Genomic DNA, 18,366 nt, shown 5'->3' on the forward strand with positions numbered 1-18,366 from the left:
CAGGAATGATGAACTCAATTTTAGAGTGTTTTCATAAAACTGAAGCTCAGCAAATGATCTGGTAATTAAATAAATCAGCCCCACAAATTAAGCCTGATGCACAAGTCCAGCCTACCCCACTGAGCAGAGCAGCAGGCAAGGGGTGAGCTGCCCTTTGGGGTTTGCTGTGCCCTGTGGGGTCACCAGGCCTGGGTGACAGATTCCTCAGAGCCACACAGAACCATAGAATCAGAGAATCAATCATAGAATCATAGAATGGATTGGGTTGGAAAAGCCCTCTGAGAAAAGCCCTCAGGGATTGGAATGGGCTGCCCAGAGAGGGGGTGGATTCCCCATCCCTGGAGGTTTTTCAGCTGAGCTTGGCCGTGGCACTGAGTGCCATGATCTGGTAAAGGGACTGGAGTTGGACCAAGGGTTGGACTTGATGATCTCAGAGGGCTTTTCCAACCCAATCCATTCTGTGATTCTGTGAAGACCTGAGAGGGTTCAGCTGAAGAAAGGAAAGCTCCAGGGAGACCTGAGAGCCCCTTCCAGTGCCCAAAGGGGCTCCTGGAATGCTGGAGAGGGACAATGGGCTGGGAGAGCTGAGGGTGTTCAGGTGGAGAAGGGAAAGCTCCAGGGAGAGCAACGAGGCTGGAGAAGGGAGTGGAGCACAAGTGCTGTGGGGAGAGGCTGAGGGAGCTGGGGGTGTTCAGCCTGGAGAAGAGGAGGCTCAGAGGTGACCTCAGCACTGTCTGGAACTGCCTGAAGGGAAGTTCTGGCCAGCTGGGGGTTGGTCTCTTCTCCCAGGCACTCAGCAACAGGACAAGGGGGCACGATGGGCTCAAGCTCTGCCAGGGGAAATTGGAGTTGGAGAGCAGAAAAAAATCCTTTGCAGAGAGAGTGCTCAGGGATTGGAATGGGCTGCCCAGAGAGGGGGTGGATTCCCCATCCCTGGAGGTTTTTCAGCTGAGCTTGGCCGTGGCACTGAGTGCCATGATCTGGTAAAGGGACTGGAGTTGGACCAAGGGTTGGGCTGGATGATCTGGGAGGGCTTTTCCAACCCAATCCATTCTATGATTCCATGACACAAACCAGCAGAGCACAAAGACACCCCAAACATCTTTTATCAAAGCAGCACCAGGTTTTTCTGTCCAAGGAGGGATTTCACAAGGATGTTTCTGGCATGGGCACATTCCTGGTGGAACAATGAAGGGATGGAAACAACCCAGGGCTGTTCCTTTTCTCCTCCAGCAGCTCCAGCAAACCAGAGCTGCTCGTGGGGAGCAGCTGAAATGGGGAGGGGGCACAGGAAGGGCTCATGACTGTACTCACTCCCCAGGGAACACCTTCCCAAGCTCCAGGCACAGCAGGAGCTCAGCAATCCGCAGGATTGGGCCCTTGCTTTGGCTCCTCTCCCCTCCCCACACCCTCTCCATCCTCCCCCTGACACCCCCTGAAGGAAAGACTGATGATAAGTTGGCATTTAAGTTGTTTGCAGCTCCTCTGAATGCAGGCCCATGAAGCAGCAGGATCTGCTGGTGACATTTGGGCCACAAATGAAGTCCCCAAGAGTAATAAACAATCAGGTAAAGAAATCTGGAACGAAATTACCCAGCACACCTCGTCTCTTTGGCCCCCATGAGATCCATAGAAAATGTGTTAATGCATCTGATTATGATCTAAATTATGTACAGAGGCTCCTGCCAAGCACTCTGTGAAGTTTCTTTATTGTTAAGTTGGAAGCTGTTTAAGAAAGGGCCAGTCATCATGTTTCAAATTACATTGGGGGAAAAATCATTTTTCCTATTCTATTGCTGGCTTGGAACAGGTGACAAGGTTTTTCTTTTTGGGAGGGAGGTTTCTCTGCTGAAAGAAGAGCAGGAGAAGTGGGGACAGAACAGGAGAAGAGTCAGTTTATTCCCTGTCCTTTATTGTCACCTGAGCTGTGTGGATTTACAGCACAGAGAATTCCTACAGGGTTTAGAGGTGTGTTTTTTCCTACAAAAGGGGAGTAGGAACACCAAGATGTTTCCAGGAACACCTTCCACAGGCCCTAAAACTTGGAAAGAAGTTTGCTGAGAGGAGCTGGGTCTGAAAAGGAGGTTCCCCATATGTGCCAGATGTCAGTTTGGACCTCACAGAATCCCAGCATGGTTTGGGTTGAAAAGGACTGAAAGCTCATTTTGATCCATGGACACCTCCCACTATCCCAGGGAATCCAACCTGGGACAATTCCAGGGATTGGGAGGGCACAACCTCTCTGGGTAAACTTTGCCAGGGCCACACAACTCTCACAGCAAAGAATTTCTTCTTAATATCTAATTTAAACCTGCAGATCTGCAGATTAGGGCCCTGAACAACCATTTCTGGCCACCATGGTAATGTAGTGGCTTAAACACCAAAAAAAAAAAGGCTTTAATGTAGGATCACAGGCTGGATCCCAGCCAGGGAACAGCTTTAGAAGGAAGTATTTATCTCCATGGAGCACTCACTAAACAACTTGAGAACAAAGCCTTGCTAAACAGCCAGACTTTCCCCTGGAATTCTGCATGTTGGCAACCTCTGCTGCTGCAGGTAAGTCTGATTCCCTTACACAGCACGGTGGGTTTCTTTCTTTTTAAGGAAAAAAAAAAAAGCAATTTTCTCTTTCAGTTTAACTTTGAGGCAAGATGGAAAACCACAGCCTGGCCTCAAAGCCAGGAGATCTTTTGAACTCTGAGTCAGCAGGAGCTGAGCTCGAGGGCTGCTCTGGAATAAATCAAAAAGGACTTAAGTCTTGCACTCCAACAAGGCAGGAAAAAAGCCCTCCTCAGACACACAGATATGGGGTTGGGGAGGCAGCAAACAGGGTTAAAAATAGCAAAAAAGGTGAACTTAAGAGGGCTTGTTACAGTCCCACAAGCTAAAGAGCATCCTGCATGGTTGGATTTCCTGCAGGAAATCACCAGCCCAGCTGCTGGAAGAGGTTCAGCCCAAGTAGATTTGGAGCAGATGCTCCAAACATGGAGCTCCTGGAGAAACCTTTGCACAGCAGGGCAAAACAGGGGCTTGGACTGTCATCACAGAATCACAGAATCATAGAATGGATTGGGTTGGAAAAGCCCTCCAAGATCATCAAGTCCAACCCTTGGTCCAACTCCAGTCCCTTTACCAGATCATGGCACTCAGTGCCACGGCCAAGCTCAGCTGAAAAACCTCCAGGGATGGGGAATCCACCCCCTCTCTGGGCAGCCCATTCCAATCCCTGAGCACTCTCTCTGCAAAGGATTTCCTTCTGCTCTCCAGCTTCAATTTCCCCTGGCAGAGCTTGAGCCCATCGTGCCCCCTTGTCCTATTGCTGAGTGCCTGGGAGTCACATGTCAGTGGAGATACAGATTCACACCTTGAGAGCTCCTGTTCTGCTTTGTGTTGGATCTCAGCCCATCATCCCATTTCATCCAGGTTTTCCTAAGGGCAGGAGTGTGATCTGGCACCCAAATCCCAGCCTGTGGTGGCTCCCAGTAAGAACCCACGTGCTGCTTCCACTTCCAAACCTGGGCTTTGTGTAGGATGCTCCCCTTGGTGTCCCTGTGCCAGGAAAGGCCATTCCCTGACTTTGTGTAGGATGCTACTCTTGGTGTCCCTGTGTCCCTGTGCCAGGAAAGGCCATTCCCTGGCTTTGTGTAGGATGCTACTCTTGGTGTCCCTGTGCCAGGAAAGGCCATTCCCTGGCTTTGTGTAGGATGCTCCTCTTGGTGTCCCTGTGTCCCTGCACCAGGAAAGGCCATTCCCTGGCTTTGTGTAGGATGCTCCCCTTGGTGTCCCTGTGCCAGGAAAGGCCATTCCCTGACTTTGTGTAGGATGCTCCTCTTGGTGTCCCTGTGCCAGGAAAGGCCATTCCCTGACTTTGTGTAGGATGCTCCCCTTGGTGTCCCTGTGCCAGGAAAGGCCATTCCCTGGCTTTGTTGTAGGATGCTCCTCTTGGTGTCCCTGTGTCCCTGCACCAGGAAATGCCATTCCCTGGCTTTGTGTAGGATGCTCCTCTTGGTGTCACACAGAATCCCAGACTATTCTGAGCTGGAAGGGACCCCTAAGGATCAGAATCCAACTCTTGAGTCAGTGGCCCACACAGGGGATTGAACCCATGACCTTGGCATTATTACAATAAAGTTTTAACCAACTCAGCTATCTCAGGGTGTCCTTGTGTCCCTGCACCAGGAAAGGCCATTCCCTGGCTTTGTGTAGGATGCTTCTCTTGGTGTCCCTGTGCCAGGAAAGGCCATTCCCTGGCTTTGTGTAGGATGCTCCTCTTGGTGTCCCTGTGTCTTTGTGCCAGGAAAGGCCATTCCTGGAAGAGGCAGAAGTGGCTCCAAACTCCAACCACTCCTCCCTCTTTGCTCTTGGCACCTTTGCTCGAGCCCAAACTCATCAGCAGCTCTGACAACACTCCAGAGCTGGAGTTTTTGCCTGAAGGAGCCACAAAATCTCATCCTCTGGCTTCTTTACAGGAGCAAGGAAAAAAAACTGGGGAAGGAGAAAAGTGCTGCTGGCAGGAATTGCAGCCTCTGCAGGGAATTGGCTCCCTGACAGCCACACACCCCCACAGGCTGTGCATGAACACCCTGCACAGCTCCTCACAGCTCCAACAGCCTCCACACAGAGAGTCTGGGCCAAGGATCTGCCCAAGGAATGATGTTAAGGAAGGGAAATGTTTCTGTGTGCAGGGATTTGGATCCTGAGGCAGCAGGAGCTGAGCTGGAGAGCTCAGACCACCAGTGACATTCAGCACTGCCTGGAAATCAGAACTGAAAACTGCTGAAATCAGATCCCTGGGAAATGTCACTTCTTCGCCTCAAGTTCTGCCAAATGGATTTGGCCAAAACTTTCAGCAAGCAACAGGTGATTAAATAAAAGAGTTGATGGCCAAAAGGTATGTCAGGGGCTTGATGAATGCCCTGGGGGTGACACTGTAGTGGTCCTGCCCCATTTTCACAAGCTTTCCTCCTCTCACTGACACTTTAACTGGACTGTGGGAGGAGGAGGGTGTTTCCAGAAGGGTGTTGAGATGGTAGATGTTAAAATACAGCATGGGAAGAAGGAACCAACTCCCAGGCACGGGGCAGACACTGCAGGGCTCGCTCCTGCCTTACCTGTTGTCCCTCAGCTCCTCGGCTCAGGCCTGTCCCACATCACACACCGACTCCTTCACCACTTTTCTTCTTTCTCCCAGCGTTGGTCTCCAGGGTTTTCCTCCTGTTTAATCTAAAAACACAGACAAAACCACATGTACTTCAGAAACATCTTCAGCATGGCCTCAGGGCATCGTGCAAGGGAGGCTGGCTGAGAGCACAAACATTCCTTCCAGACCTCTCCAGACAGCTCAGGGATTGAGCACCCTGGGATGGTGGGAGGTGTCCCTGCCCTTGGCAGGAGGTGGAAATGAGATGGATTTAAGGTCTCTTCCCTCCCAGACTATTCTGGGATCCAAAGATTCCAATGGAGGCTCCCAGAGGTTTGACAGCCTGGGCTGCTGGGGAGTATGAGGGGCTGGAGGGCACTGGGAGGAGACAGACACAGGTGGGACAAGCTGGAGAAGGGATGCTCCAGATCTCAGAGGGATGAGATGTGGGTCCCCAACTCCCTGTTCACCACCTCTGAGCCAGATCCAAGGTGTTCTCAGCTCCTCTGCCACACCTGGCACTGACAGCTCTCAGGTTTTATCCATGGCATCACCTCCCACAAAAAATTAATTAAATCATTAACTGCCCTGTCCTGTGAGTGCCAAGGTCACAGAGGACCCACTGCAAGAGGTCTGGTCTGACTTGTTTCATGACACACCACGAGCTCCACCCACCAGGTCCAGCCTGGACTCAGAGGGATTCCTCATCCTGGCTCAAATCCTGCTGCAAACAACTGGCCGATCTCAGCAGCCAAACAGGTAAAACAGGTAAAGGAAAATAAGATCCCTTTTGCTGAGGGAAGCCCAAAGATCCTTCAGCGAGGCATTTCCTTTTGTCTGAGAACAAAAAGGACCATCCACACTCTGCCTCCAGCCTCCCACAGCCTCTTGGGGAGCATCCCAAGCTGCCTCTTCCCACAGCCACGACTCTCTGTCCAGACTGCAAAGCCTTTCCCAGGATTCTCCAGAACCCAGGAGTGAAGATGTTCCTCAGCAGCCCCACCAAGGAGTTCATTTCAACATGACCTGCCCAAACAGCCCCTCCAGAACTGCCCCAGGCCCAGCACCTGCACACACACAACCCTCGGGGTCTGCAAATGTTTCCCTGCAAGCTTTGAGTGCTTTCAGTTATACAATAAAAATCTACACTAATTCCATTATTTTTGCCCCTGAAATTCCAGCCACTCAGGGCAAAGGACACGAGGAATCAACATCTGGAGAAAGGGGATGCCCAGATGTGTCCCAGCCAAAGGAATGACTCTTCCTGAGGATCACGGGATGGATTGGGTGGGAAGGAGCACAAGGATCACCCAGTTCCAACCCCCTGCCAGGGGCAGGGGCACTTTAACAAGGAGGGAGCTCAGGGGGGTTGCAGAAAGGACTTTAATGTGAGCTCTGAAACCCTCAGGCTGCTCATGGGACAACTGGCACCTTATGACAAAGGCAAAGCCTCTGCTCTAATAGACACCATCTAATTTACAGGATGCAAAATTGCCAGCATATATTAAATATATAATTTTATTTATTTATAAATATATAAATATATATTTATAAATATTATATTTTATATTATATATATTATATATTTTATTTATATATTACAAATTCGTATATATTATATATCTATATTTTTATGTATTTATACTTTCATATATTATATATTTTACATATTTTCTATATATTTATATTATATATCTATTTATAAATATATATTAATTTTTCTATATAAATATATTAATATAACATATTTTATAAATTGATATATTTATATATTATACATTTAAAATATATATTAATATATAAATATAATATATAAATATATAAAAATATAAAACATAAATATATTTAATAGATTAATTTGTACATGTATATACTTTTATATTAATATATATTTATATGTATATATTTATATATTATATTTATAGATGTCTATATATTATATTTATATATTATATATTTTTATATTTTATATATATTTCTATATTTTAATACATTTTAATACACTTAATATATTTTATATTATATATTTATTTATGAATATATATTAAGTTATATTTAAAAATATCATATATAAAATATAATAAAGATATATTTATAAATAGATATTTATATTTATATAGATATATTTATATATAATATATAAATATTATTTATATAATATATATAATATATATTATAATATAATATTATATAATATTATATGTTGTATATAATATTATATATTATATATTATATATACAATTTATTTATATAATAGATAGATATTATATTTATATATTTATAGATATTTATAAATATATTATATATTTATATATAATTTATATATTTATATATTTTTATATATTTATATATAATATATTTATATATTATATATTTATTTATAAATATATAGTAAGTTATATTTTAAAATATAATATATAAAAATATAATATATAGATATGAACATATGTAAATATATAAATATATAATTATAAAATTAACATATTAAATATATTTTTATATTTCTATTAAATATATAAATATTTTAATATATTAATATATAAATATATATATATTTAAATATTTTCTCCTGCCACTGTCCCTGGCAGCACCCCCAGCACAGGCTGCCCCCAAACAAGGGGGTTTCTCCCCATCTCAGTCAATGACCAGGAGCTGCTACAACCTCATTTAGTATTTTATGACTTTGCACGAGCCAGCCATGCTAAAAGGTTGCAGCAGGAATTTAAACTGCACTTGTCAGCAGAAGTGAAGGACATTGTGGGATACATTTTATTCCTTCTCTTTTATTGCTTGGCTCCTTGGAGTGATTGGAGCAGCTTAAGGATTTCAGAGGCACAGTCACATTGCTGGGCCATCACAAGCTGACATTTAAAGCAACCAAGAATTAAAAAAATCCAAACCCCCAACTTTCAAAGAACTGGCTGGAGCAGCAGAAGCTCTTCAAGACTCAGCAACAATTCCTGGCTGCCACCAAACTGTTCCCTGCTGGGGATGGGCACTTGTGGTGTTATTCCCACCTGGCAGAACAGCTCTGTAGAATGGGATAAATGCTGAATTTTGTAGCTCTGCCAAAGGACAGGAGCACAAAGACCCACCCCCTGGGGGCCAGCAGGGCTCTGTGCCAGCTCTGCAGGGGCAGGGGACAAGCAGAGGGCCAGAGCCAGCTCAGGACAGACTCACACAGTGCTGGCCAGAGTAGGAATCACAGAATCACAGAATGGTTTGGGTTGGAAAAGCCCTCCCAGATCATCAAGTCCAACCCTTGGTCCAACTCCAGTCCCTTTACCAGATCATGGCACTCAGTGCCACGGCCAAGCTCAGCTGAAAAACCTCCAGGGATGGGGAATCCACCCCCTCTCTGGGCAGCCCATTCCAATCCCTGAGCACTCTCTCTGCAAAGGAGTTTTTCCTGATATCCAACCTAAACCACCCCTGGCAGAGCTTGAGCCCATCGTGCCCCCTTGTCCTATTGCTGAGTGCCTGGGAGAAGAGACCAACCCCCACCTGGCCACAACTTCCCTTCAGGCAGTTCCAGACAGTGCTGAGGTCACCTCTGAGCCTCCTCTTCTCCAGGCTGAACACCCCCAGCTCCCTCAGCCTCTCCCCACAGCACTTGTGCTCCACTCCCTTCTCCAGCCTCGTTGCTCTTCTCACTTGGGTTGGAAGAGACCTCTGAGATCATCAAGTCCAACCCTTGATCCAACCCCACTGTGATCACCAGCCCAGGGCACAGAGTGCCCTGGGCTGGTGATCACAGTGGGGTTGGATCAAGACAGGGTGGATTCTCTGTCCCTGGAGGTGTTTCAGAGGACACTCAGTGCCACATCCAGTCCCTTCTCCAGCCTCGTTGCTCTTCTCTGGTCCCACTCCAGCCCCTCAATCTCTTTCCTGAACTGAGGGGCCCAGAACTGAACACAACACTCAAGGTGTGGCCTCCCCATGGCAGAGTCCAGGGGAAGGGTCACTTCAAATCAATTGGTTTTGTTCAGGTTTAGGGAACAAATGCACAGTTTATTCTTCAAAAGCCTTTTAAAAGTTCCTTTCTCTCAGGGAAATCATAAAATCTGTGCCTTCCTCTCCTCTTGCAGCAGCAGGTTTTAATTTCCCTGTTTGTGGGGTTTTGTTTGCTGAAGTGGAAGGTGGAAAGGGGCTCTCTGGGGTTTCCTCCTGGGGGTTTCTCCCCTGTAGGTCCCCTTTTTCCCACATAACAACATGACCCCCAAACACTCCTTCATTTCCAGCCCTGTTTTATTTGTTCTTTATAGAGTATTGATGTGCTGGGGAACAATTCCCACAGCAAGTGCAGTCATGGCCCCAGGTGGGTTTGTTCCACTTTTATGGGACACATTACCTGTGTTAGCCTGGGAAACCTTCTGCTCTTCAATATAATTTATTATTTTATTTAATGTTTAATGTTGTCCAAACTTCTGCTGGACTTTGGCATGTCCCTCCTGGCACTTGGTGCCAGGAATTCTTTGGGGGCTGGTGGAGCTGAGCTTGTGTTGCTCCATATCCTGCTCATGTTGCCCTTCAGCTCAGGGTGGGCTGGAGTGGGACTGGTTTCCATGGACACGTTTCTGTTCCAGGGTGCAATGTCTGTGTCTGCCTTAGTGCAGGAGAATGAGCTGAAATAACCTTCTGAAAACAAATTTTGGCTGTGGAGTAGCACCTCTGACAGTGAGAAAAATGGTGCTGGTGCAGGTGGGTGAGGGGAAGGAAAAGCCAGCCTGGGTAAGAGGCTTTTAAAGGAAGAGAAAACAGGGAAGCAAGTGGAGATAATTGTCAGGAAAGAGCAAGATGGAAGCAGACTGGGATGTTTTTGTGACCAGGGGGTAGAGGTAAAAGCTTTTTGGTGGACAATGCCAGGATGAGCTGAGGAAAATGGACACATTTATGTGGCTGGTGCTGAGATGATGCCAGGAAAGAGAACTGTTAAATATCCCTTTATTTCTGTGTGTTCCTCCCTTGGCCTTGCCCAGCCCCACAAACATGGATTGCTCTGGGCCACCTGGGGCTGCAGATTGTCCGTGTTTCCTGCAGGGCAGGGGGAGATCTGTGTACATGTCTGAAAAAATGCTGGTTTCATTTCCAGGAGGATGTAGGTCTGATTTGTTTGTGTTGGAAGGGCCAGGAGGAGACCATGTGTTTAAGAGCAGGGCTGGATTCCCTGGGGAGCAGAGGAGCCTCCCTGGGCATTTCTCCATCGCTGCTCTCTGCATCAGACAGGAAAAAAATTATTTAAAACACAGCAGCAGCAGCAAACTTCTGTTTCAAAGGATGGAGGGATCCTTGCCCACACCACATCATGGAGATTCTGCCTGTGATCTCCTTTGGGAGCCCAGCTCACCACATGGGGACACATCAAAGGAGTGTCCACAGGGCTTGGAAGGCAAACATGGAATCTGCAGGTGGCACAGAGAGCTCACAGGGCTCTGAGTCCATGCCCAGGGAACAGACACTGCCTTGCTGAGGCACCATCTGACAGCCTCCCCCTTCCAGAGACTCTGCAGTGAAGGTGACCTGGAAAACTTCTTGTAATACCTTCAGAGAAAAAACTCCCAAAGCTAAAAATGCCTCTGAGTGCAGAGGAGGCCCCGGAGATGCCCCAGGGCTGGAGCCCCTTTGGAGCCAGGCTGGGAGAGCTGGGGGGGTCACCTGGAGAGGAGAAGGATCCAGGGAGACCTGAGAGCCCCTTGCAGAGCCTGAAGGGGCTCCAGGAGAGCTGGAGAGGGACTGGGGCCAAGGGCTGGAGGGACAGGACACAGGGAATGGCTTCCCAGTGCCAGAGGGCAGGGCTGGGAAAGGGGATATTGGGAAGGAATTGCTGGCTGGGAGGGTGGGGAGGGGCTGGGCTGGAATTCCCAGAGAAAGGATGGATGGCCCAGCAGCCCTGGGAGTGTCCAAGGCCAGGTTGGAGCAACCTGGGACAGTGGGAGGTGTCCCTGCCCATGGAATGGTATGGGCTTTAAGGTCCCTTTCAACCTACCCATTCCAGGATAAAGGACACTCAGGATCCATCCAGAGAATTTTTTAGGGACTCTGGGGATGGAAAAGGCAGCAAAGGGGCAGGGAGACCCTTCTCAAGATTCCCAGAGAAGCCCCTTGTTCCCTGAAGTCCTTCCCAGTTGGGAGCTGGGCTGGGCATGGATCCAATGGCAGCTCTGGAGCCAGGCTGGGAGAGCTGGGGGTGTCCAGGCTGGAGAGAAGGATCCAGGGAGACCTTGGAGGCCCTTGCAGAGCCTGAAGGGGCTCCAGGAGAGCTGGAGAGGGACTGGGGCCAAGGGCTGGAGGGACAGGACAACAGGGAATGGCTTCCCAGTGCCAGAGGGCAGGGCTGGGAAAGGGGATATTGGGAAGGAATTGCTGGCTGGGAGGGTGGGGAGGGGCTGGGCTGGAATTCCCAGAGAAAGGATGGATGGCCCAGCCCTGGGAGTGTCCAAGGCCAGGCTGGATTCCCTTGGAGCAACCTGGGATAGTGGGAGGTGTCCCTGCCCATGGCAGGGCAGGTTGGAGTCCACCAGATCATCTTCATGATCCCTCCCAACCCAAACCAGTCTGGCACTCAGCCATTCCAAGGCAGGAGTGTCTGCACAACTCCAGCCACATTTCATTTCCAACGTTATAAAGCACATTTTTTTTGACTGACCTCATTTTCAAGCAAAACTGGACAGTCACTTCACAGTCACCAAGTGCTGCAAAACCTGCAATGGCTTCGAATTCTTCACTGTTACACATTCTCCACAATAATCCTCCCCAAATGATCCATATTGGAGATTTATGTGTGGCCCTGTGTTAAAATCCACTCTAACTCTGTCTCTGAGCATGTCATGGGGCTTAAATCCAGCGAGCTGAGGGTCTGAGGAGGCTGCTGAGAGTCATTTTCTAGTACATTGCAAAGGACAAACTGTTTTTACAAGTGTGTGTTTTATAGTCTGTTTTTTCAAATTAAACCTAAAATAGTCCCCAGTTGGAAGCTGCATCATTCCAACTTCAGCCTAAAGGATATTTCATTTTTGAAAATATTCTGGAAAAGAGAAAGAGGCAAAACTTGGGAAAAAATCTGACTCCAAGGAAAGGGTGACAGTGAGAGAGGACTCAGAGGACTGGTGAAAAAAAGCCTTTTTTTTTGACCAAAAGATTCAGATAATAAGGAAATAGTTCCAACATGGTGGCAGCAAAGTTTGTCCTTAATTCCACAATGTGTGCATCAGACTGTGGAAAATTTCTTTACAAAGCTCCAGGAGCCCATGAGGCAGCTGGAGTGGGAAGAGGATGATTCCCTTGCCCATGGTGTCCTTATCCAGTGCCTCCAAGTAGCTTTCCTTCTGCAAATCCATATTTTCCATTGTTTTTAAGTATCCCATATAGCTCTGACATGGCTCTAACTCAGGGCACCTTCACAAGGAACAACCTCCAAAGCCTGAATTTAACTTTTAATGTGAGCCAGTGATGCTGGTGCAGCTCATCTCTGATTCTCGTGGTGATGCACATCCAGCAAACTAAAACTTGGAAAAGCAGAGAACAGGAGAAGACACAGGAGGGAAAAATACAATCCTTGGAGTTGTATTCCTGTAGCACATGAGGGTGGAAGTGAAATCAGCTTGGCTTGCACCTCCCAGGTATTGCAGAGGCCACTTGGTGAGGGCAAAGGTAGGAGTGGTTTGGTTTTAGGACCACAGGGATGGGAAAAGCAGCTCCCTTGGGTAGGATGGAATAGGAGGGGGATCCCTCCAGGATGGCCACAGCCTCTCCCAAACTGCCCTGCTCATCTCCTGGGAAAGAAGGCACAGAACCAACAGCAGCCCAGCACTGCCCAGCACGTCATCCTTGGGCCTCTGCCAGAGCCTGTTCCCTTGGGATCACCAGGAAACAGCAGAAACAAATACCTGGGCTTAGAGAGAAAGCCCTGGGAGGAACTGGAGGCAGAAACAAGGCTGGAGAAGGGAGTGGAGCACAAGTGCTGTGGGGAGAGGCTGAGGGAGCTGGGGGTGTTCAGCCTGGAGAAGAGGAGGCTCAGAGGTGACCTCAGCACTGTCTGGAACTGCCTGAAGGGAAGTTCTGGCCAGCTGGGGGTTGGTCTCTTCTCCCAGGCACTCAGCAATAGGACAAGGGGGCACGATGGGCTCAAGCTCTGCCAGGGGAGGTTTGGGTTGGATATCAGGAAGAAATCCTTTGCAGAGAGAGTGCTCAGGGATTGGAATGGGCTGCCCAGAGAGGGGGTGGATTCCCCATCCCTGGAGGTTTTTCAGCTGAGCTTGGCCGTGGCACTGAGTGCCATGATCTGGTAAAGGGACTGGAGTTGGACCAAGGGTTGGACTTGGCTTTTCCAACCCAATTCATTCTATGATTTCTTTCCCTTCACTCCCCTCATTCCCTGCCCATGCCCCTCATCCCCCACCTGGTATCGCTGCACTCACAACCCTTCTTGGCTCCTACCCCAACCCTTCCAAATTCCTCAGCCATTATAGGATCAGGGAATATCCTGAGCTGGGAGGGACCCACACTGATCATTGACCCAACCCCTGGCCCTGCACAGACACCCCAACAATCCCACCCTGTCCCATTGTCCAAACTCTCCTGGAGCTCTGGCAGGTTTGAGAAGTGCCCATCCCATGGGCAGCCTGGTCAGTGCCCACCACCCTCTGGGGGAAGAACCTTCTCCTGACATCCCACCTGACTCTCCCTGGGCAGCCTGGTCAGTGCCCACCACCCTCTGGGAGAAGAACCTTCTGTTGAGATCCCACCTGACCCTCCTGGGCAGCCTGTTCAGTGCCCACCACCCTCTGGGGGAAGAACCTTCTCCTGACATCCCACCTGACTCTCCCTGGGCAGCCTGGTCAGAGCCCACCACCCTCTGGGGGAAGAACCTTCTCCTGAGATCCCACCTGACCCTCCCTGGGCAGCCTGGTCAGTGCCCACCACCCTCTGGGGAAAGAACCTTCTCCTGACATCCCACCTCATCCTTCCCTGGCACAGCTCCAGCTGTTCCCTGGGTGCTGTCCCTGCTCCCAACAGAGCAGCGATCGGAGTTGCCCCTTGGGGGCACTTCCCTTGCCCACTCCCTCCTTTTCAGCATCCTCTCATCAACATGGAATTCCAAACTGGGTTACAATTCCTGCTGGGCACTGAGATGCCCTTACAAATGACCAAAATGCTGCCTGTGCTTTGCAGCTTGGAGAGGACCAAGTGATGCCCCAGCTCAGCACGGTGGCAGCGCTGTCAGGAAGAGTCCACTCTGCCTCAGGAAGGAGAAATCCATTCTGGCCAAGGTGGAGAGGTGGGAGGAAGAGAATGGCAGGGGTTGTAAAAGGATCTCATAACTGGGTAGAAATGGTGCTGTCAACAGCAGCAAGGCTCACCATGCTGGCAGCAGTTTCCCTTCTCCAAAGAATTTTAGGCAGTGCAGTCAGGAGTGGCACCACCAGCTCATTCCATGCTTGTCCCTTCCTAAAATTAATTTTCCCAGCACACATCCATAGCTCATTTTCCAAGCAGCTGTGACTTCCCTGCAGTCACAGTTCTGAGCTCAGCTGGAGCAGGAGCTGTCCCGGGATGTGGATTAACCTCAGCCCTCTCCCAGCAGGGATCTTAGCCCTCCCCACATCACCAAACCCACTCTGTGCTCCCAGAATCAGAACAGACTCTCTAAACTCCCAACTCACGTGAGGCTCCTCCAACAAGCACAGCACAAAGCACAGGTTTCCAAACTCATTTGTGCTCCCTGAAATCCCTGGGACACAACAGGGCCGGAATAATAACACCAATTACAGATATTTGATGCAGTAATTTCAGAGCCAATTAACATAATGAACCTCCGCCTCTCTCAGATAAGGAATCTCACAACAATGGAGTTAAAGGTGAGGGGCTGAAGCACAGAACAAAGATTTCCAAATAGAACAAAGATTTCCACACAGAACAAGGAGTTCCACACAAAGATCCCACACACAGAACAAAGACTTCCTCACAAACACCCCCTCTGCCTCCACACCCACACAAAGCAGGACCTGGGGGGGTTTGTCACCTACACTTTGATGGCACACAGAGGGATCAGCCCTGGAATCCTTTTCTAACAAAGCTCCTGAGCCAAGCCCGGCCTGGCAGGTGAGGATTGGGAGGCACTGAGGGGCTCTGGCAGCAAAGGAGGAAGGGAATGAGCAGCAGGTCCTGGGTGAGGAGCAGCACATTCACCTCCTGCCCCAGAGGAACAGACCCATCTCCCTCGTGGGGAGCACCTGGAGCCACGAGGGCTGTTTGTCCCGTGCTGTGCCCTCTGCAAAAGGAGGCCAGAGAGGCCAAAGAGGTCACGAGGGACCCTCCCAACACACATTTGTGACACTTCAAACCATCACAGAATGGTTTGGGTGGGAAGGGACCTTAAAGACCATCCAGTTCCACCCCCCGCCATGGGCAGGGACACCTCCCACTGTCCCAGGGAATCCAACCTGGCCTGGGACACTCCCAGGGCTGGGGCAGCCACAGCTTCTCTGGGAATTCCAGCCCAGCCCCTCCCCACCCTCCCAGCCAGCAATTCCTTCCCAATATCCCCTTTCCCAGCCCTGCCCTCTGGCACTGGGAAGCCATTCCCTGTGTCCTGTCCCTCCAGCCCTTGGCCCCAGTCCCTCTCCAGCTCTTCTGGAGCCCCTTCAGCCTCTGCTCATCATTGCTGGGACACCACACAAGAGACCCACAAAACCCACAAAAACTCAGAAAGCCCAACAAGAACAAGCCATAAAAGATCCAAGACACTGGCTGGGCTGTGCCCAGACACTTGGAGGGCACAACCTGCCCATGGCACAGGGTGGAACAACATCATCTTCAAGGTCCCTGCAAACCCAAACCTCCTGTGATTCTGCAGTTCCTCCTCTGGGCAGAAAGGCTCCATCACATTTAATAACCATAAATCTCACAGTTCTTCTAATAATATGCACTGTAGACACATGAAATATGAGTCTAAGCTCGTGGAATGAACAAAGTTTTATGCAGTAAAGCACATGGGACTGTGGCTAAACCCAGCCCTTGATCCAGCAGAGCACAAGGACCAAGGATGTGTCTGAATAAGCATGGAAATGACAAACTGATCCAAAAAACACATGGTTTAATTTTCAGACAAGGTCACACCAGGACAATCTGTAAAGCCTTGGGTGAAGCTGTGGCTGACCCAGCCCTGGAAGTGTCCAAGGCCAGGCTGGATTCCCTTGGAGCAACCTGGGATAGTGGGAAGTGGAATGAGATGAGCTTTCAGGTCCCTTCCAACACAAACCATTCTGGGATTTGGTGATTCTAAGCTCAGTCATCACCTCAGAGTTGTTGCAGTAAACACAGGAAATGGGTTTTTTGATCTTTATTTGGCTACAGACTAAGAGGGAACCACTCCAGACGTGCCCCCTCTGCTCCCTTGTCATCACCTCCCTGTACAACCAGCAGCACCAATTACCAGAACCCTGAGCTACCTGAAGGCAATAATTAGGCCAATTAAGGCAAGGAAGAGCTACAGGGCCACAGAAGGCAGGCAGTGAAAGGAAAATGAGTTGTGCTCAGAGCCTTGTTTGCAGCTCTGTCCCCACCAGAGCAGTTCCCACGGCAGGACAAAGCACTGGCCCCTCTGAACCTGCTGTGGGGTGAGAAGGTTGTGCTGCTGCTGCCCAAACCAACCTTCTGCCCCTTCCCTCCCTCTGTGCCCACACAGACAAGGGGGTTGCTGGCTCAGGGACTTCAGGCAACACACACAGCTCGACTGAAAACAGGCAGAAATCCCTCACTCCCAGTGCTGGGCACTCAGGAGGCTCCCTGACCACACAGATTCCTTGGGAAAGCACCTCAGGAAGGATAAATTTCCAGGACTGGATTATCCCTGACTCAGGTATCCTACTCCAATTTCCCTGGAAACAGGAATAGCTAATTAATAAGGGCCCCCTCTGGACCTGCTCTAACAGATCTGCATCTTCCTTGTGCCAAGGACTCCAGTGCTGGAGGAAGACAATCACCACACCAACATTTAGGACACTGAGTGGTGGAGAAAGAGCTTATTTTATGACTTCCCCTGGTCATAAATTTCTCTGCCAAATCAGTCACAAGGACCACTGATGGTTTGTGTGGGAAGTCACCATGGATGTGGGACAATCACCATCCCACTGACCAGCCCAGCAGGTGCTGGAACTGTCCAAGCCTGTCCTTGGGACAGCCTTGATTCCTCCAGCCAGACAAGCAGCTCTGGGAGCCACAACAGCCCAGCCTGCTCTAGTGACCTGCTAGATATTTAGGATTAATTTAATTACTTCACCTCAGAAGCATCCCAAAGTTCCAGCAACAATGAGATTTTCTTTACAGCATCCCCCAGTACAGCAATACTTACTCCAACCCCTCCTGCAGCTCCTGACATTCCAGCAGTACAGATTTCCCTGGGAGAGGTTTCTGGCAGAGCAGCTGATTTTCAGTGTTAGGATGTAATAAAAAAGGAAATTCATGAATTGGCTGAAGCAATTTGAGGGAGATTTGTGGCCATAGCAACATTACTATAATCAATGCTGCAGGGAACAAAAGCCACTTTGATCATGCTGTGCCCACTCTCCAAACCACACCCATGAGGTTGGATAAAGCCTTGCAGACACTCTCCAGCCCCTCCATGCCCTCATCAGCTCTCCCATTCACTGTCCCTGACACAAAACACTGAAAAGGGGATTTAAAGTGACTTTCACAGAATTATAGAATGGATTGGGTTGGAGGAGACCTCTGAGATCATCCAGTCCAACCCTTGGTCCAACTCCAGTCCCTTTACCAGATCATGGCACTCAGTGCCACGGCCAAGCTCAGCTGAAAAACCTCCAGGGATGGGGAATCCACCCCCTCTCTGGGCAGCCCATTCCAATCCCTGAGCACTCTCTCTGCAAAGGATTTTTTCCTGATCTCCAACTTCAGTTTCCCCTGGCAGAGCTTGAGCCCATCGTGCCCCCTTGTCCTATTGCTGAGTGCCTGGGGCCCTATAGAATCCCACAGACCCCCCATAGCCCCCCATAGATCCTCACACAGCCCCTATAGAATCCCACAGACCCCCCATAGCCCCCCATAGATGCTCACACACCCCCTATAGAATCCCATAGACCCCCATAATCTCCATAGATCCTCACACTCCCCTATAGAGCCCTATAGAACGCCATAGACCCCCCATAGATGCTCATAGACCCCCACACACCCCATAGATCCTCATGCAACCCTATAGATCCCCTACA

At 49.2% G+C, this 18,366-nt stretch overlaps 1 protein-coding gene across 5 annotated transcripts in view; it reads right to left on the minus strand.

Annotated features, from left to right (window-relative positions):
• The window catches only part of EXTL3 (exostosin like glycosyltransferase 3), a 161,234-nt gene that overhangs the window by 48,207 nt on the left and 94,661 nt on the right, over positions 1-18,366 (minus strand). For all 5 annotated transcript variants that reach the window (XM_071547629.1, XM_071547628.1, XM_071547630.1 and 2 more), the window contains one exon: positions 5,112-5,223. The gene's annotated coding sequence lies outside the window, so the exon portion shown is untranslated. The remainder of the gene's footprint in view (positions 1-5,111; positions 5,224-18,366) is intronic.

Source organism: Pithys albifrons, chromosome 2 (genome assembly GCF_047495875.1).
Source record: "Pithys albifrons albifrons isolate INPA30051 chromosome 2, PitAlb_v1, whole genome shotgun sequence".
Taxonomy (NCBI): domain Eukaryota; kingdom Metazoa; phylum Chordata; class Aves; order Passeriformes; family Thamnophilidae; genus Pithys; species Pithys albifrons.